This window comes from Oncorhynchus tshawytscha, linkage group LG18, assembly GCF_018296145.1.
Source record: "Oncorhynchus tshawytscha isolate Ot180627B linkage group LG18, Otsh_v2.0, whole genome shotgun sequence".
Classification (NCBI taxonomy): Eukaryota; Metazoa; Chordata; class Actinopteri; order Salmoniformes; family Salmonidae; genus Oncorhynchus; species Oncorhynchus tshawytscha.
The window spans coordinates 26,033,648-26,053,282 of record NC_056446.1 but is presented as its reverse complement, the minus strand read 5'-3'; positions in this window follow the sequence as shown (position 1 = coordinate 26,053,282).

Genomic DNA, 19,635 nt, shown 5'->3' with positions numbered 1-19,635 from the left:
TATATTGTAATTATTTCGCCACTATGGCCTATTTATTTCCTTACCTTCCTTATCCTACCTCATTTGCACACACTGTATATAGACCTTTTCTATTTTATTATTGACTGTATGTTTGTTTATTCCATATGTAACTCTGTGTTGTTGTTTGTGTCGCACCTCTTTGCTTTATCTTGGCCAGGTTGCAGTTGTAAATGAGAACTTGTTCTCAACTAGCCTACCTGGTTAAATAAAGGTGAAATATATATTTTTTTAATAATAAACTCACTCGCTGGGCTAAAGAGACTGAGATTCAGAAGCGAATAAACATTGATAAAACAACTAAAATACACAGTCCCCGAATTTACCTTTATTGTAATACATGATGACTTGTGTTTAGTAAAAAAACACTGTATAAAGTCTAGGAGATTACTATTGCCTTATGTGTTATTAAAGCCAATCTAAGAACTTGTTAGGCTATATTGCATGACTGTCCGTTAATTCCGTAGCGAATTGAAAGGATGGAACCCACTGAAGGGGTTCATTAGCATGTGATAGATACCGAATCCGGCTCCACGAGCACAAAAATCCCTAATTAGGCTCGCAGTGTCTCCCATCGCCTCAAGGGCTCATCAGTAAGGTGATGAGGCAGGAGGAGAACCGCCTTGTGATTCCACGTTCGATAAGAAAACATTAGTAAGCCTATAAGACCACGACGGTATCATCTTATTCTTAAACGGATAAAAATGTATATAGCGTAGGCCAATTAATTGATTAACCTTAATATCCTTAATATAAATGACAGAAAATACACAGAAGCTAAGAGGACTGCATGCATAAATGTGATGTATCTTTTTTAAATGTATTATGCTACATAGCCTTTAGCGCTATGTTTGCCCTTCTAAATCGGTCTATTGCAGTATGTTGAACTAAGCAACTTCAGGAAAATTTTCTAAACTCCATTTTTTTCAAATCTTTCAAGGAATTTTTGGGATTATAATTGTTGGCTGGTGATGGGGAGTAGTGAATTACATGTAGCCCTGTTCAACTAGAATGTAATAACATTTTGGTGTAGCTAGGGGGTAGATGAACTTAATTCAAATCTTGGTAGTGTTTTTAGTAGTTAATTACGTTTTTGCATATAATGGCGCACATCAAATAATGGGTAAAGTAGATAATATTTGCTATCTTTTTCAGATAGGCACCAGACCGGCCTAATTTTTACTTAAAACATATTTGTTGTGTTTAATAGGTTAAATTACACATTATGTTAATTAACATCTGACACCAGAGTGATATGTTCTTGCAATGTGTGGTCTATAACATTTTAGATTTAGGTATGATCATTTTTCACGAAGTAGTTTGCATGTAGTGTGCTTCTTTTTCAAAATAACTTTAGTTATGTAAATGACATGTTTCTTACGGGTAGCTTTATTGTATCTTAACTATCTTAACTGTATCGTTATTGGTAGTTTGGTAAACAATATTTTCAGAGTAGCTTCCCCAACACCTTTTGTAACCGATAACAATAGGCCTATCAAATATCCTACACGGTATGGGGTTGGTATGAATTTGACAGTATTTTACAGACAGGTCGGTGGCTAGTGAAATTCTGTATTTCATTTTACAATACATGTACTGTAATATAAATACGGTATCAAAGCAAGTACTGTGTATTGACACACAGTACAAAACCATCAAATTTACTGTATTATACTGCAAAAAAAAATAATAATAAAGTAAATACTACCATAATCAGAATGAGTTAATGCAATTATTTTGGGGGAGGGGTTTGTATTGTACTATAATTACAAGGGATTGGTGCAAGCAACTTAATACAGTATATTCATGAAAATACATGTTTCTATATCACCTGCACTTCTAGAGGCCTTCACAAAGGCTTCCAAACTGGCAGCAACCAAAGGGCAAAACAGATCCAAAGGACATGGAAAAATGCTCAACCATTTAAGGTTTAAGGCTTGTTGCCACTCCAATCTGCCCCCCCATAAATTGATGGGACACTATAACCACATAGGAGTTAAATTGATACAGCATTCTTCCTCACTGGCGCAACAAATATAGCCTCTTACAAGGCACGCCTCAAAATATGTTAATGACCCAGAAACAACAATAACATGCACCCACTAGTGGTCAAAAGGTTTGTGGCACAGTATGGTATTGTATTCTGTGGGGTGAAAGGTACCATTTGAAATACAGTAATTTTCCCCCAACGCACCATCATTTACAGTGTGCTGCAGTAACACATTTGAGATTTTTTTTTTTACTGTTGATAATACCTCAAATGATCGTATACAGTTTTCCGTTACAGTTTAGGCCTACTTATAGGCATGTGATATTAGTCATAATAACTACTTATTCATGTCGAGTTATAAATAGAAAGCTAGGCCAATATGATATAAGACAGATATTTTGAAAACACTTAGGCTAGATCTGATGAAGTAGTTTATGAAAAATGATTGCGTAAAAAATGTAAGATTTTTGCATAAACCAACATTAATTTGTTGCAAGGAAATCTGGGAGAGTGGATGCAATAAGGGGTTAAACTTAAACCGGTTTAGCAGTAAACTTGGCTCTTGCAAGCAAGGGGAGAAAATAGCTGTAAAGTTATGCAGAAGTTATTCTTCATCCTTCGGGCCGTCCCTAATCCTCCAAAACCCCATTCTTTCATTGGAGAACTGTGCCTCTTTTCTTGTTTGTCGCTCTCTATACAACATAAAGTCAGTCTGCATTTAATGGTTATGTCGGGATGTGAGAGGGATTTTGCAAATGCGAGGCCCCCTTTCACCGAAATATTGCCCTCTTCATCGTGTGAGTCTACCAACCCAGCGCGACCCCATATTCTTCCCTGGGCGTCTGACTCGACTCACAAACTAGCCTGATTTTCACTAGATCGCTGGGAAATGCAGGGAGTTGATAATAGAGATTTCGCTTTCATTTTTTACGCTTGACTTGGTTATTGTTGCTTTTCTCTTTCCCCGTGATTCCCTTTCCAGGGATTAGCCCTGACTTCGCCCACTGGCGGCCAAAGTGTCCCGAAACCCGCGATGACAATTGATGCTGATCAAGGCGAGGCTATTCGGCGCTATTCTGCGCTCTAAAGAAGTGATCTGAGCGGGAGAGAGAACCATCAAGTTGGGGCTCAATGAAGGCGTTCAGAGGACTGACGTGCACTTTCACTTTCTGGAGAAAAAGACGGATGCTCCCAAACTGCTTCCCAAGACCGCAGGGACTGAACTGCCAACAGATTAATTGCCATTCACTGACTATTTCCAAAGTTAGAATAGACTGTGCCAAACCGATTAAGAGTTTTGGGTATGGTTATCTGAGTGGGTGCAGAATAAGCCTAGTTTCCTTTTAGCCCCCAAACTGCTGGCCAATATCAATTTGATAAGGAGTGAAGTACAGCCAGTAGGAAGCCCTTATACCTCTACAGAGGCTGCTGCTGATATGAATATTATCCTCCTCATAATAATTGCAAAGCATCTGGATCGATTTGGTCACTAATGATCAACAGGTGTAGGCCTATATGCCTATACCCCAAACTGCCTTTGGGTAGGCCTAAATGTCACACTGTATGTTAGCAGCAAAAAATCCACTCCATGGTGATGGAAACTTCCTTCACCATGGAGTGGAGTTTAGTCCGCTAACTGCCTGTGTGTAAATAGGCAACATAAACAGGAAAATGTGGTTTGAATATTTTAGTCTATTGGTAGCAGTTCACACAAGATAGCTCTTTGTTTTGCAGTGTCTTCCCATTCAGACATCTCGGTGCATGGCTCTGAGAGAAGTTAATCTTTGTTGACGGTGTGTTGTGCGCTCTTCCGTCGACTGGGTTGGTTGGCTCTCTCGGGGAGCCCAAGTTGTCTGAGCACATAGACGGGATAATTAACAAACATGCAGCCAGCAGAAGCGACACAAAAGCTGCTTTGACTTCCTCACTGCTGGTCGCCTCTAGGGATGGGCCTGGCGCGGAGAGCGCTCTGCTCCCCCAGCTCGCCGCGACCACTTCTCATCGCTCCCGCGAACTGGGAGGCAGAGACGTCTTGTTTCATAACAAGACACGAAGCTGACTTCTTTCAGCTTCAGTGAACTGAACATAAACCCCGGCTGACAACCTCCAGTGCCCAAACAGAAGGAAGGGCGAGCGGGCGAGGGAGAGAGGGAGAAAGGGAGAGAGAGAGAGAGGGAGAGAGAGCGAGAGGTTTCTGGGTATGGAGGCGCACCAGTAATAAAGTTGTTATGCCATGAAGTATAGCCCTATTGGCCCCAGTCTGTAATTTTACAGGTGGTCATTTCGTAATATTATAAAGAGAAAAATAACGCCTTAACTAGCCCCTAAAACCATTGAGATACATTTAAATAGGGAATTCCCCCATCTGTTTTTTTGCCCGTAATTCATTTTCTCACCAGTTGTTTACGCACGGCCTGTTCAACGAAAACATTTAGGGCCAAACACTGCGGTTAATGGTTTTCTAGCTTTTGGCCGGAACAGTGTAACTTGGTATCACTTAAAAAGAGAGCCCCTCTATACCACCTTGTTAGTGACTAACTCTGAACTTTTTTCACTGTGAAGAGGAGTTTTGTGCGAGTCTCTTCTCATTCACTGCGCGCTGTTCTTTGTGGGCCGCCTCCCCCGCCTCTCAGCGCTCACTCGGTTACACCAATTAAAGTACGACGTGCTGTAAATGTAATGGCCCGAGGAGTGATTGTTTTTGACAAGCAACAAAACACATAGGCCTAGACCCTCCCCTCCGATTAGTCCATGGTGGGGGTGGGGTGAGGGGTTCACGTCACTCCGACCCCTGCGAGACGGCGGGAGAGGGGTGTGTGAGAGTGAGGAGGAACTATCCTCATCATGGTTAAACGGGATGTCTGTGGATTTCAGTGATAGAGAGGAGTTGTTGACTTTGCTGACTTGGTGTTCAGCTCAGGTTCATGACCTGATAAAACCATACACATATCATCATCCTCATCACCATCTTCATTGCATGGCTCAAACTAAGCCTGTCTGTCCTGAATGTGTGTATGATTTCACGTGTTGCTCCTGACAAGATGCAAAGCAGGCAATGTAACCCAACTGGTTCAAATATCATGTGGTATGGAATAGGTAACCTGCAATCTGAACTGTTAAATGGTCAAATTGTGTGAAAATGTTCCACATTCAGGTTGCTCTGAATAATACAAAATCACAAATGTTTTGATAGTGTAAAGGATGTGAACTAGCTAGTGTGGAGGATGGGAACTAGATAGTGTAGAGGATGTGAACTAGCTAGTGTGGAGGATGTGAACCTGATAGAGTAGAGGATGTGAACTAGCTAGTGTAGAGGATGTGAACTAGCTAGTGTGGAGGATGTGAACTAGCTAGTGTAGAGAATGTGAACTAGCTAGTGTGGAGGATGTGAACCTGATAGAGTAGAGGATGTGAACTAGCTAGTGTAGACGATGTGAACTAGCTAGTGTGGAGGATGTGAACTAGCTAGCGTAGAGAATGTGAACTAACTAGTGTGGAGGATGTGAAGGATGTGAACCTGATTGTCACGTCCTGACCTTAGTTCCTTTTGTATGTTTCTATTTGAGGTTGGTCAGGGCGTGAGTTGGGGTGGGCATTCTATGTTTTGTTCTTGTGTTTATATTTCTATGTGTTTGGCCTGGTATGGTTCCCAATCAGAGGCAGCTGTCAATCGTTGTCACTGATTGAGAACCATACTTAGGTAGCCTGTTTTCCCACTCTTGTTTGTGGGTGGTTATTTTCCGTTTCAGTGTTGTTCACCATTCGGGAATGTTTCAGTTTTTCTTTATTCGCGTGTTCGTTTGTTTCCTGTGTTCAGTGTAATACATATGACCAACACTTACCACGCTGCATATTGGTCCGATATTTCCTACTCCTCCTCAGAAGAGGAAGACGACAACCGTTACACTGATAGCGTAGAGGATGTGAACTAGCTAGTGTAGAGGATGTGAACTAGCTAGTGTGGAGGATGGGAACTAGATAGTGTAGAGGATGTGAACTAGATAGTGTGGGGATGTAGAGGATGTGAACTAGCTAGTTTAGAGGATGTGAACTAGATAGTGTGGAGGATGGGAACTAGATAGTGTGGGGATGTAGAGGATGTGAACTAGCTAGTGTAGAGGATGTGAACTAGCTAGTTTAGAGGATGTGAACTAGCTAGTGTAGAGGATGTGAACTAGCTAGTGTGGAGGATGTGAACTAGATAGTGTGGAGGATGGGAACTAGATAGTGTGGGGATGTAGAGGATGTGAACTAGCTAGTGTAGAGGATGTGAACTAGCTAGTTTAGAGGATGTGAACTAGCTAGTGTAGAGGATGTGAACTAGCTAGTGTGGAGGATGGGAACTAGATAGTGTGGGGATGTAGAGGATGTGAACTAGCTAGTGTAGAGGATGTGAACTAGCTAGTTTAGAGGATGTGAACTAGCTAGTGTAGAGGATGTGAACTAGCTAGTGTGGAGGATGTGAACTAGATAGTGTAGAGGATGTGAACTAGCTAGTGTGGAGGATGTGGAGGATGTGCACTATCTAGTGTGGAGGATGTAAACTAGATAGTGTGGAGGATGTAGACGATGTGAACTAGATAGTGTGGAGGATGTGAACTAGATAGTGTGGAGGATGTGAACTAGATAGTGTAGATGATGTGAACTAGATAGTGTGGAGGATGTTACTACAGTTACTACTCAATTAGTATTTGGTAGCATTGCCTTTAAATTGTTTAACTTGGGTCAAACGTTTCGGGTAGCCTTCCACAAGCTTCCCACAATAAGCTGGGTGAATTTTGACCCATTCCTCCTGACAGAGCTGGTGTAAGTGAGTCATGTTTGTAGACCTCCTTGCTCGCACACACTTTTTCAGTTCTGCCCACAAATTGTCTATGGGATTGAGGTCAGGGCTTTGTGATGGCCACTCCAATACCTTGACTTTGTTGTCCTTAAGCCATTTTGCCACAACTTTGGAAGTATGCTTGGGGTCATTGTCTGTTTGGAAGACCCATTTGCGGCCAAGCTTTAACTTCTTGACTGATGTCTTCAGATGTTGCTTCAATATATCCACATAATTTTCCTACCTCATGATGCCATCTATTTTGTGAAGTGCACCAGTCCCTCCTGCAGCAAAGCACTCCAAACAACATGATGCTGCCATCCCGTGCTTTACGGTTGGGGTGGTGTTCTTCGGCTTGCAAGCCTCTGCCTTTTTCATTCAAACATAACGATGGTCATTATGACCTAACAGTTCTATTTTTGTTTCATCCGACCAGGGGACATTTTTCCAAAAAGTACGATCTTTGTCATGTGCAGTTGCAAACCATGGTCTAGCTTTTTGGCTTTTTATACCCTACATTACTCATCTCATATGTATATACTGTACTCGATACCATCTACTGCATCTTGCCTATGCTGTTTTGTACCATCACTCATTCATATATCTTTATGTACATGTTCTTCATCCCTTTACACTTGTGTGTATAAGGTAGTTGTTGTGAAAATGTTAGGTTAGATTACTTGTTGGTTATTACTGCATTGTTGGAACTAGAAGCACAAGCATTTCACTACACTCACATTAACATCTGCTAACCATGTGTATGTGACAAATAAAATTGGATTTGATTTGATTTGGTTTTGGAGCAGTGGCTTCTTCCTTGCTGAGTGGACTTTCAGAGTATGTCGATATAGGACTCATTTTACTGTGGATATAGATACTTTTGTACCTGTTTCCTCCAGCATCTTCACAAGGTCCTTTGCTGTTGTTCTGGGATTGATTTGCACTTTTCGCACCAAAGTACGTTCTTCTCTTGGAGACAAGAGTGGTATGACGGCTGCGTGGTCCCATGGTGTTTATGCTTGCGTACTATTGTTTGGACAGATGAACGTGGTACCTTCAGGCGTTTGGAGATTCCTCCCAAGGATGAACCAGACTTGTGGAGGTCTAAAAAAAAATATATATGTTTTTTCTGAGGTTTTCTGATGTGTTTATACTTGCATACTATTGTTTGTACAGATGAATGTGGTACCTTCAGGTGTTTGGTTCATCATTGGGAGCAATTCCCAGACAAGGATGAACCAGACTTGTGGAGGTCTACAATTTTTTTCTGAGGTCTTGGCTGATTTCTTTTGATTTCCCCATGATGTCAAGCAAACAGGCCCTGAGTTTGAAGGTAGGCCTTGAAATACATCCACAGGTATACCCCCAATTGACTCAAATGATGTCAATTAGCCTATCAGAAGCTACTAAAGCCATGACATAATTTTCTGGAATTTTCCAAGCTGTTTAAAGGCACAGTCAACTTAGTGTATGTAAACTTCTGACCCACTGGAATTGTGATACAGTGGTATTATAAGTGAAATAATCTGTCTGTAAACAATTGTTGGGAAAATTACTTGTGTCTTGGACAAAGTAGACTTGCAAAAACTATAGTTTGTTCACAAGAAATGTGTGGAGTGGTTGAAAATGACTCCAACCTAAGTGTATGTAAACTTCCGACTTCAACTGTAGCTAGTGTGGGTGATGTAAACTAGCTAGTGTGGAGGATGTGAACTAGCTAGTGTGGAGGATGTGAACTAGCTAGTGTGGAGAATGTGAACTAGATAGTGTGAAAGATATGAACTAGGTAGTTTGGCGGATGTGAACTAGCTAGTGTGGAGGATGTGAACTAGCTAGTTTGGAAGATGTGAACTAGATAGTGTAGAGGATGTGAATTAGCTAGTGTGGTGGATGTGAACTAGATAGTGTGGAGGATGTGAACTAGATAGTGTAGAGGATGTGAACTAGATAGTGTGGAGGATGTGAACTAGATAGTGTGGAGGATGTGAACTAGATAGTGTGGAGGATGTGAACTAGCTAGTTTGGAAGATGTGAACTACATAGTGTAGAGGATGTCAACTAGAAAGTGTGGAGGATGTGAACTAGCTAGTGTGGAGGATGTGAACTAGATAGTGTAGAGGATGTGAGCTAGATAGTGTAGAGGATGTGAACTAGATAGTGTAGAGGATGTGAACTAGATAGTGTAGAGGATGTGAACTAGCTAGTGTGGAGGATGTGAACTAGATAGTGTGGAGGACGTGAACTAGATAGTGTGGAGGATGTGAACTAGCTAGTGTGGAGGATGTGAACTAGATAGTGTGGAGGATGTGAACTAGCTACTGTGGAGGATGTGAACTAGATAGTGTGGAGGATGTGAACTAGATAGTGTGGAGGATGTGAACTAGATAGTGTGGAGGATGTGAACTAGATAGTGTGGAGGATGTGAACTAGATAGTGTGGAGGATGTGAACTAGCCACATAAGAAAACTGTTCTGATGTTCATGCAGTCAACTAAAATGATTCCTGTGCAAAATCAAAAGATACTTAAACTGCATGTTAATTCAAACATGTTTTATTGCTGCAGGATAAATGTTAATTTGGACTTAACTAAGCATAAGGGTTTATCATTTGACTGAATAAGACTGTGGAGAAAGACAGAACAATGTATTGAAAGCAAGCATACCTCCTGTGTGTGAATTTACGCACTAATTTGTTAACTTACATGAGTATTTGACTCCCCTGAATTCTGCAGTTAATTAGTTATCAAGGAGTTATCCGTAAAACAGGTGATGCTCTGGTTTGTCAAAAGGTATTGGTGGTGGAGGGTGTGTGCGTAGGAAAGCCTCTCCCATCTCTGCAAAAGAAAAGGACTTAGACCAGATGCAAGCAGCAATGTTAACTTTGAGTGGCCCCTGTGGCTTGAGCGTGGTATGCTTCCCTCCGCCCCTCACACACCCTTGCCGCCGCCTCCTCCCCTCAAGTCCCCAGGTTGCCTTTGCATGACATCATCTTTAAAGTATGCCCCCCATACCCATGTGAATCTGAGCTGTCACAATCAGAGGCTCCCCCCATTAAACTGTACCGCACTGGAAACCCATACGTTTCTTCTTTTTCTTCTCATTTTTTCCCCTTCTTCTCTCTCTCCTCCAACCCCACCAATCTCCTCCCTTTTTCTTCTTCTCGTTCTTTTTTAACCCCCAGAAAAGGCATTGTTTGAGGAAGGGCTTGATCAAAAAACTGTTGCCCGCCAACTGCGGGGCTTTCTGTAAATTCAATAAGGCCACCTTAAAGATTTTCCTAATTAATGGATGACATCTTTGGCTGGAGGAGAGGCGAGGCATTCTGCTCCGGCTCTCTCTTTGTTAACCTCCTAATTAACTTTCGTAGGTCACTCAGGTCCCAGCAACCTGAGAGTGAAGAGCCCCCATTGAGGAGGGAGTTGTAAACTTACTTTTTTCCCTCTCGGCACTTAAAAGGGGGAAAGCGACTATAGGGAACAGAAAATATCCTATTTAAGTCCTTTGTGAGTGAACTGCCTGCACATGTTCCAATAAAGGAAGTCTTCTAAATAAGCTGCCGTGTTGCTCTCCTCCACTCCCCCTCACCTCCCTCCACCCATCTCTCCTCTCTCTCTCTTTACCGCACCTCTCTCTCAGGCCACCACAGAAAGGTTATGAATGATAGTTCTGGGTTGAGGCAGGGGGGTAAGGACTGAAGGACAGCATCTGTGTATTGTTTGATTGTTCGTATCTGAAACTTTGGTGGGGGGATTTAAGGATGGGAAAGAGACTGCACTGACTTGAACAATAAGAAGGGAACTTTAGAAAGAAAAACGGAAGAAAAAAAACGACCTCTTTGCCGGCATAATTGTTTTGGATTTTCAAAATGACACTGCATTGTAAAATTCCAATCTTTAAAAAAAAAAAAAAAGTTACTGTACCACTGATTAGTTTGTAGGTAACTTAAAAGAGGGACTACTTTTTGTGCTTTTGAAATTAAATATCTTTATAACATTTTCAATTTGCTTGGATTTTGACCAGCAATCACAGCATCCATCAGTGAGAATCCAGTCAAGGTAAGGGCTGTTTGATGCTGTAATATTGAAAAATGTATAGTTCACACACCTATAGCATAGTTCGAGGTGCATGGCTGAAAAATATATATATATTAAAAATAATATACTCCAGCACACTGGTATTTCTAGAACACTCCACAAGCAAGTCAAAGACACCAAGAGTAGAAACACCAGGAGTAGAAACACCAGGAGTAGAAACACCAGGAGTAGGAACACCAGGAGTAGAAACACCAGGAGTAGAAACACCAGGAGTAGAAACACCAGGAGTAGAAACACCAAGACTAGAACCACCAAGAGTAGAAACACCAGGAGTAGAAACACTAAGAGTAGAAACACCAGGAGTAGGAACACCAGGAGTAGAAACACCAAGAGTAGAAACACCAGGAGTAGGAACACCAGGAGTAGGAACACCAGGAGTAGGAACACCAAGAGTAGAAACACCAGGAGTAGGAACACCACGAGTAGGAACACCAGGAGTAGGGACACCAAGAGTAGAAACACCAAGAGTAGAAACAGCAGTCTGCTCTGTATTAAGACACACTAAGTGACTGTGAGGGTCTTGATGACAGCTCCAATGTCATAGGGTTACATGGAGTTAATGACAGGCAGGACCGTAACGCCAAGGTATGACCATTTAACCTAGGCAGTGTCCGAATGGCACCCAATTCACTCTATAATGCACTACTTTTGTCCAGAACCCTATGGGTAGTGCACTATATACGAGTCCTCATAACTCGTTTTTCAAATCAAATCAAATCCAATTGTATTTGTCACATAGACATTGTTAGCAGATGTTAATGCGAGTGTAGCGAAATGCTTGTGCTTCTAGTTCCGACAATGCAGTAATAACCAACGAGTAATCTAGCTAACAATTCCAAAACTACTACCTTATACACACAAGTGTAAAGAGATAAAGAATATGTACATAAAGATATATGAATGAGTGATGGTACAGAGCGGCATAGGCAAGATGCAGTAGATGATATCGAGTACAGTATATACATATGAGATGAGTATGTAAACAAAGTGGCATAGTTTAAAGTGGCTAGTGATACATGTATTACATAAAGATGCAGTAGATGATATAGAGTACAGTATATACGTATACATATGAGATAAATAATGTAGGGTATGTAAACATTATATTAAGTAGCATTGTTTAAAGTGGCTAGTGATATATTTTACATCAATTCCCATCAATTCCCATTATTAAAGTGGCTGGAGTTGAGTCAGTGTGTTGGCAGCAGCCACTCAATGTTAGTGGTGGCTGTTTAACAGTCTGATGGCCTTGAGATAGAAGCTGTTTTTCAGTCTCTCGGTCCCAGCTTTGATGCACCTGTACTGACCTCGCCTTCTGGATGATAGCGGGGTGAACAGGCAGTGGCTTGGGTGGTTGTTGTCCTTGATGATCTTTATGGCCTTCCTGTAGCATCGGGTGGTGTAGGTGTCCTGGGGGGCAGGTAGTTTGCCACCGGTGATGCGTTGTGCAGACCTCACTACCCTCTGGAGAGCCTTACGGTTGTGGGCGGAGCAGTTGCCGTACCAGGCGGTGATACAGCCCGACAGGATGCTCTTGATTGTGCATCTGTAGAAGTTTGTGAGTGCTTTTGGTGACAGGTCGAAATTCTTCAGCCTCCTGAGGTTGAAGAGGCGCTGCTGCGCCTTCTTCACGATGCTGTCTGTGTGGGTGGACCAATTCAGTTTGTCTGTGACCACTCCACAAATTTCTTGTTAGGCCATCTACTTTGTGCATGACACAAGTCATTTTTCCAACAATTGTTTACAGATTATTTCACTTATTATTTACTGTATCACAATTCCAGTGGGTCAGAAGTTTACATACACTAAGCTGACTGTGTCTTTAAACAGCTCGGAAAATTCCAGAAAATGATGTCATGGCTTTAGTAGCTTCTGATAGGCTAATTGACATAATTTGTCACGCCCTGGTCAAAGTATTTTGTGTTTATCTTTATGTATTTGGTCAGGCCAGGGTGTGGCATGGGGTTTTTGTAATTGTGGTGTGTTTGTCTTGGGGTTTTGGTGGTGGTATTGGGATTGTAGCTTAGTGGGTTGTCTAGCAAAGTCTATGGCTGTCTGGAGTGGTTCTCAATCAGAGGCAGGTGCTTATCGTTGTCTCTGATTGGGAACCATATTTAGGCAGCCATATTCTTTGAGTTTGTCGTGGGTGATTGTCCTTAGTGTCTTACTTGTACTCGCTGTTAGTTTGCACTAGATAGGCTGTTTTCGGTTTTCATTACGTTTATTGTTTTGTAGTGTTTAGTGTTTAGTCGTGTTTACGTTTTGTTTAATAAATATGGATCGCAATCGACACGCTGCAGTTTGGTCCGACTCTCCTTCATCACCACTAGAAAACCGTAACATCATTTGAGTCAATTGGAGGTGTACATGTGGATGTATTTCAAGGCCTAGCTTCAAACTCAGGGCCTGTTTGCTTGACATCATGGGAAAATCCAAAGAAATCAGCCAAGACCTCAGAAAGAAATTGTAGACCTCCACAAGTCTGGTTCATCCTTAGGAGCAATTTCCAAACTCCTGAAGGTACCACGTTCATCTGTACAAACAATAGTACGCAAGTATAAACAGCATGGGACCACGCAGCCATCATACCGTTCAGGAAGGAGTGCGTTCTGTCTCCTAGAGATTAACGTACTTTGGTGCGAAAAAGTGCAAATCAATCCCAGAACAACAGCAAAGGACCTTGTGAAGATGCTGGAGGAAACAGGTACAAAAGTATCTATATCCACAGTAAAACAAGTCATATATCGACATAACCTGAAAGTCCGCTCAGGAAGGAAGAAGCCACTGCTCCAAAACTGCCATAAAAAAGACAGACTATGGTTTACAACTGCACATGGCGACAAAGATCGTACTTCTTGGAGAAATGTCCTCTGGTCTGATGAAACAAAAATAGAACTGTTTGGCCATAAGGACCATTGTTATGTTTGGAGGAAAAAGGGGGGCGCTTGCAAGCCGAAGAACACCATCCCAACCGTAAAGCACGGGGGTGGCAGCATCATGTTGTGGGGGTGCTTTGCTGCAGGTGGGACTGGTGCACTTCACAAAATAGATGGTGTCATGAGGTAGGGAAATTATGTGGATATATTGAAGCAACATCTGAAGACATCAGTCAGGAAGTTAAAGCTTGGTCACAAATGGGTCTTCCAAATGGACAATGACCCCAAGCATACTTCCAAAGTTGTGGCAAAATGGCTTAAGGACAACAAAGTCAAGGTATTGGAGTGACCATCACAAAGCCCTGTCCTCAATCCCATAGAAAATTTGTGGGCAGAACTAAAAAAGCATGTGCGAGCAAGGAGGCCTACAAACATGACTCAGTTACACCAGCTCTGTCAGGAGGAATGGGCCAAAATTCACCTAGCTTATTGTGGGACGCTTGTGGAAGGCTACCCGAAACATTTGACCCAAGTTAAACAATTTAAAAGCAATGCTACCAAATACTAATACATCACATGACCCACGGGAATGTGATGAAAGACATAAAAGCTGAAATAAATCATTCTCTCTACTATTATTCTGACATTTCACATTCTTAAAATAAAGTGGTGATCCTAACTGACCTATGACAGGGATTTTTTACTAGGATTAAATGTCAGGAATTGTGAAAAACTGAGTTTAAATGTATTTGGCTAAGGTGTTGGTAAACTTCCGACTTCAACGGTATGTAATAGGGTTCCATTTGGCACGCAGGCCTGGTGAGCTCTGCTGAAGATCGAACGTGACATGACCGCGTCCACTGCCGTTTGAACTGATTGACTGAGGACCGCAGCCACTAGAAATGTACGGTTTGAGTATAATTACTCTCATTCTGCCATGATGACTGCAGTTGAACCCAGAGATGACCGTGACAATAGTTGTGGTCAAACCCAATGGGAACCATTGTTTAGCTATTTGACAGTCTTTACTGTAACCACAGATGGCTTGACTAGTGTTGGTGTTCACAGACATGATAGAACGGAGAGTGTGTGTGTGTGTGTGTGTGTGTGTGTGTGTGTGTGTGTGTGTGTGTGTGTGTGTGTGTCATTTATTTTGCACTTATCTTTAATGCTATTTTGTCTGACATAAATGTTGAGATACTGTGAATCTACTCAATATAGTTCTTGTACTTCTTTAGAATACACTCTTTCATTCTGGTTGTATAAAGGGTTTTGAACCCTGAACATTACATAAATAATATGGAATAGAAAATGTACTGTATAAGCCTCCGTTTATTGTAAATTCTACTTATCATAATCATAAACAAATGCCTCATTGTATAGTTTTGGCAGTCTCTGTGACTGTGTTTACAGTAAACATTTTATTGTGTATACAGTAGATGCGTGAAAGGATGCATAGATGGATCAATGAAGTCATGCAGCAGCTATTAGCAGCCAGCCCAACAGTGTTCCCTGCTCTTCTACATTGCAGCCTGCTCTCCTGCCTCCTGGGCTCTAACCTGTTTATCTTTGCAGCGTGAACGGCCTAAGCCTCTCTACTCAGCTGTCATAATTTGTTAACGAGCCTTTTGAGAGAAAAAAAGAAAAAGAGAAAACAGGAAAAAAGAAAGAAAAAAAGAAGCTCTTCACCAGTGACTGAAAGCAGAGGTCGGTCCAGAGGGATACCAGGGGCGACATCAGACCGATTTCAGAGCGGCCCGTGATGGCATCTCTGTATATTTTAATATTAATGGGCCGCGGGCCGCAAAGCTGCAGGCTGCAGGCCTAAGCCTCCAACAGGTGCCTTACAGCTCCACTCCAGTCTGAAAACCCCAGCCGAGCGTCCTTCAGATCAGGCAGGAGGTATAGCACCTTCCCACTACCCACCATGGACCTCAGATAGACACCCAGAAGGAAGAAGAGAGAGAACAAGAAGGGGCGAATGAGAAAAGTATAGGAAGTTAGTTAGTTAGTGGAGTTATTCATCCCTGGCAACTAAAGTTTTTGGTCACTTTCCCGAGCGGAGCAGAGAGAACAACATGGCCCAGGTAGATATTTTTCCCCCCTTGAGAAAGAGATTGACTTTTGTTTGGAGTTTGTGAGAAGTGGGAATCAGAAGGTGGACAATGGGACTCCCCACGGTGAGGGCCCGAGAGGAGCCATCTCAAATCAGTCAGCCAGGGGACGGACTAATCCGCCCATTGTCCCTCCCTAGCCACCGGCCGCACATCAACACATTCAACCCCATTGTCCCCACCCTCATGCAGCGGGATTTGCTCTCCCCAACAGCCAGTTTTGTCCGAGGCAGTTCGAGCGGAAGTTTCTCACTGACAATTTGCCCCAAATAGATTTGTCAGAGCATCCTACCGCACCGACCGCACCAGACGGCATCGACTTGTGGCGGGTTTGGGTTCTGGCATGATGAGCTTTTGGGGGGTTACTTTTAGGTACATTTCAATAACTGTAGCCTGGTGTATTGTATAGGTAGAGGGGGTGTAGGTGTGTCTGGGGTAGAGGATATGTGCCTGTAGGTGTGTGCTGTGTACATGTGTGTTGGACCAGGGAGCTGACTGTGTGTTATTTCCCTGTTTGTACCAATCCCAAAGACCCAGACTGAGAGAGGGATGCCCTGTGTAGACCCCCTGCAAGGCAGGGTTTGGTGGAGGGAGGTGGGTGGGTTGTGGTGTGCCAGGGATGGTAATCTGGCCACCCATCATTCAACAAGTCAAGGGGGTGTTCCATTCGACTGGCTGTCTGGGAGGTAGTAAGGGAACTGGGACACTGGGATGGTAGTGATAGGGGAATAGAAATAGAGACCGTTGTATGTCCAGACCAATCCACTCAAGTGTAATGACAGCTACAGGTAGTCAGTATGATGGAACCATCGATTGAGGCATGTCAGTGTGGGCCACAAACATGTGTGGGGCCAAAATGTGGGACCACAGGATTGTACATTTATGATGATGTTTTGAGGTTGCTGTTAATTATTTTACTTTATTTATCATTCCAAGTGTGTTTTCCGGAAAGGATCCTTCAAAACCATGAACACAGAGTCCCCCACACATCACTAAACTGAAATTCTGAACACAGAGTCCCCCACACATCACTAAACTGAAATTCTGAACACAGAGTCCCCCACACATCACTAAACTGAAATTCTGAACACAGAGTCCCCCACACATCACTAAACTGAAATTCTGAACACAGAGTCCCCCACACATCACTAAACTGAAATTCTGAACACAGAGTCCCCCACACATCACTAAACTGAAATTCTGAACACAGTGCAAGGTTTGGGTGATTCCCCCCCACCCCTAGCCCTCATCCCCACTCCCCAGTCCGTCCTACACGCCAGGTATCTGTTTCTCCACTTTAGTCGACCCTTCCCCAGAGCTGTCCACGGTGCTGAAATGTAACCTGTCACTACTGTAGCCTATGCTAGCAATCTGTTATTGACTCTGATTTGTAATGTTGATTGTACAATTTGAGACATGCATATTTTAAAACTAGCAAATAAGAGCTTCAACTGTTTCAAAGGCCCATACCTTTTTCACAGACTAATGTTTCCTGTTCATAATTGATTTAATCATTTAAACACTGTAAAGGGGTTACCATGAATTTGACAGTAATTTACAGGCAGCGCGTGGCAAGAACAGTTCTGTAAGTAATATTACAGTACACACCTACTGTAATATAAATACGGTATCAAAGCAAGTAGTGTGTAATGACACATAGTACAATTCTGTAAAATGTACTGTATTATACTGTAAAAAATCTATGCTACCGTAATCTGAATTAATTAATTACTGGATTAATTGAGTGGAGGGGTTTGAATTTAACAGTATTTTACTGTAATTACAAGGAATTGGTGCAAGCAGGTTTGCAGCTAGATAAAGTGTTTACAGCATATTAATAAAGAATATTTGATTTTTTTTATATCACTTGCGCTTCTAGAGGCCTAAACAAAGGCTTCAAAACTGGCAGAAACTACAGGGCAAAACAAACCATAAGGACAGGGAAAAATGTGCAACCATTTAAGGTTGAAGATTTGCTGCCTCTCTAATCTGTCCCCTATACTTTATGAATTGATGGGACCTTATAACCATATACTAGTTAAATTGGTATAGCAACAAATATAGCCTCTTACAAGGCATGCTTTAAAATATGTCAATGAGCCAGAAACAACAACGCCATGCACCCACTAGTGGTCAAAAGGTTTTTGGTGCTCCAAAGATACGGTATGGTATTGTATTTTGTGGGGTGGAGGCTCAGATAACCCCTCAGCGACAACCCCCCATTGAATTTTACCTTTTGAGATACAGACATTTTCCCACAATGCACCATAATTTACAGTGTACTGCAGTAAAGAGTTTCAAAGTTTTTTACTGTTGATAATACCTAAAATTACCTTATAAATTTCATTTTTCTGTTACAGTGTATGCCTATTTAGATTGGTTGAGATACAGTGCCTTCATAAAATATTCACGCCCCTTGACTAGTGTTACAGGCAGAATTACATTTTGTTGTGTTACAATCTGAATTTAAAATGGTTTCAATTGCGATTTTTTTTGTCGCTGGCCGACATGCGGTTACCCATAATGTCAAAGTGGAATTGCTTAAATAAGTTCAAGAGTAAAAAAATATTTGAGGCCATACTGCTATTAGCCCATACAAATGCATTGAATAACAGATTCACTGCATGGAACAACAGATGGTCTCAAAACAATATCAAAAGGAAGTTTATTCTGAAGTGTCTCTCCTCTATCTGAGAGCTATAAGAAATATTTGTTTTTTAACCTATATTTAACCCTTCTTTTTTGCCACTAAACAGTCTATGCCCTGTCTAGCGTATGAAACGTAATATGTCATACTATATGTAGTGTCTTGGATTTACATACAGAATAATACGAAATGCTCTGAGACCAGGTTGCAGCACTAGGTCTTTGGTGGACTTGGATCTATTATGTTCGCTGTCTTTTTTTTGTAAGATTGTATTTGATTTTTCTTACAATACAAAAACATACATAGACAAAGACAGTAGACAACTTAACATTTATGTGCATTCATTTCTACAAACATTAATGACATCACACTTGCTCAGACCCACATATTTGTTCTCTATGGCGCTTACTGACTTCTCTCCATGGGTTTACGCACATCTTGTTAGTGCTACCTTTCGATTGATTTGATATAAAAGAATGCAGCCTAGTTGATAGCCTTCATATGGTTTTCATTGCTAATAACGGTGGAAAATGTCACGGTGGTAATATCGGCTTTCTATAGCCTATAGGGTTATTCCAATAAATAAGTGGTGTGACACTTAGGCCTATGCCTCTCGAATATTTAAAGACTATTTAAGTAGTTGCATACTGATGCTGTCAAGCCAAAAAACAGATACACAATCCACTGGTCCTTTGTTAACGATTTTTCATTGACTGCTGGAGAAGAAGGGAGTCACTAATACAAAAAGTGAAAGCAAGCAACCCAGGCAACCATGATGTTGGTTATATTTGTGTAAAGGCTATCAGTGATTGACGAGGATTAGAAAGAGTTAAGGAGATTATCTCGCACATTCAACTGCCCCCCCCAGCCCCCCACTCACACTCACACCCTCACATATGCATTTCAAAATCAAGCCCCACCAAAAGTAGCAAACATAGAAAGAAGTGTGTGCAATAAAGCTCATTATACTAAATGTGGAATATCAATATTGTGAAGCAATTATTTCCATTTTAAGACACGTTTACTAAATAGTCAAAGTTTTAGTTTTGATAGGCCTGATGATATCCACCTGCGT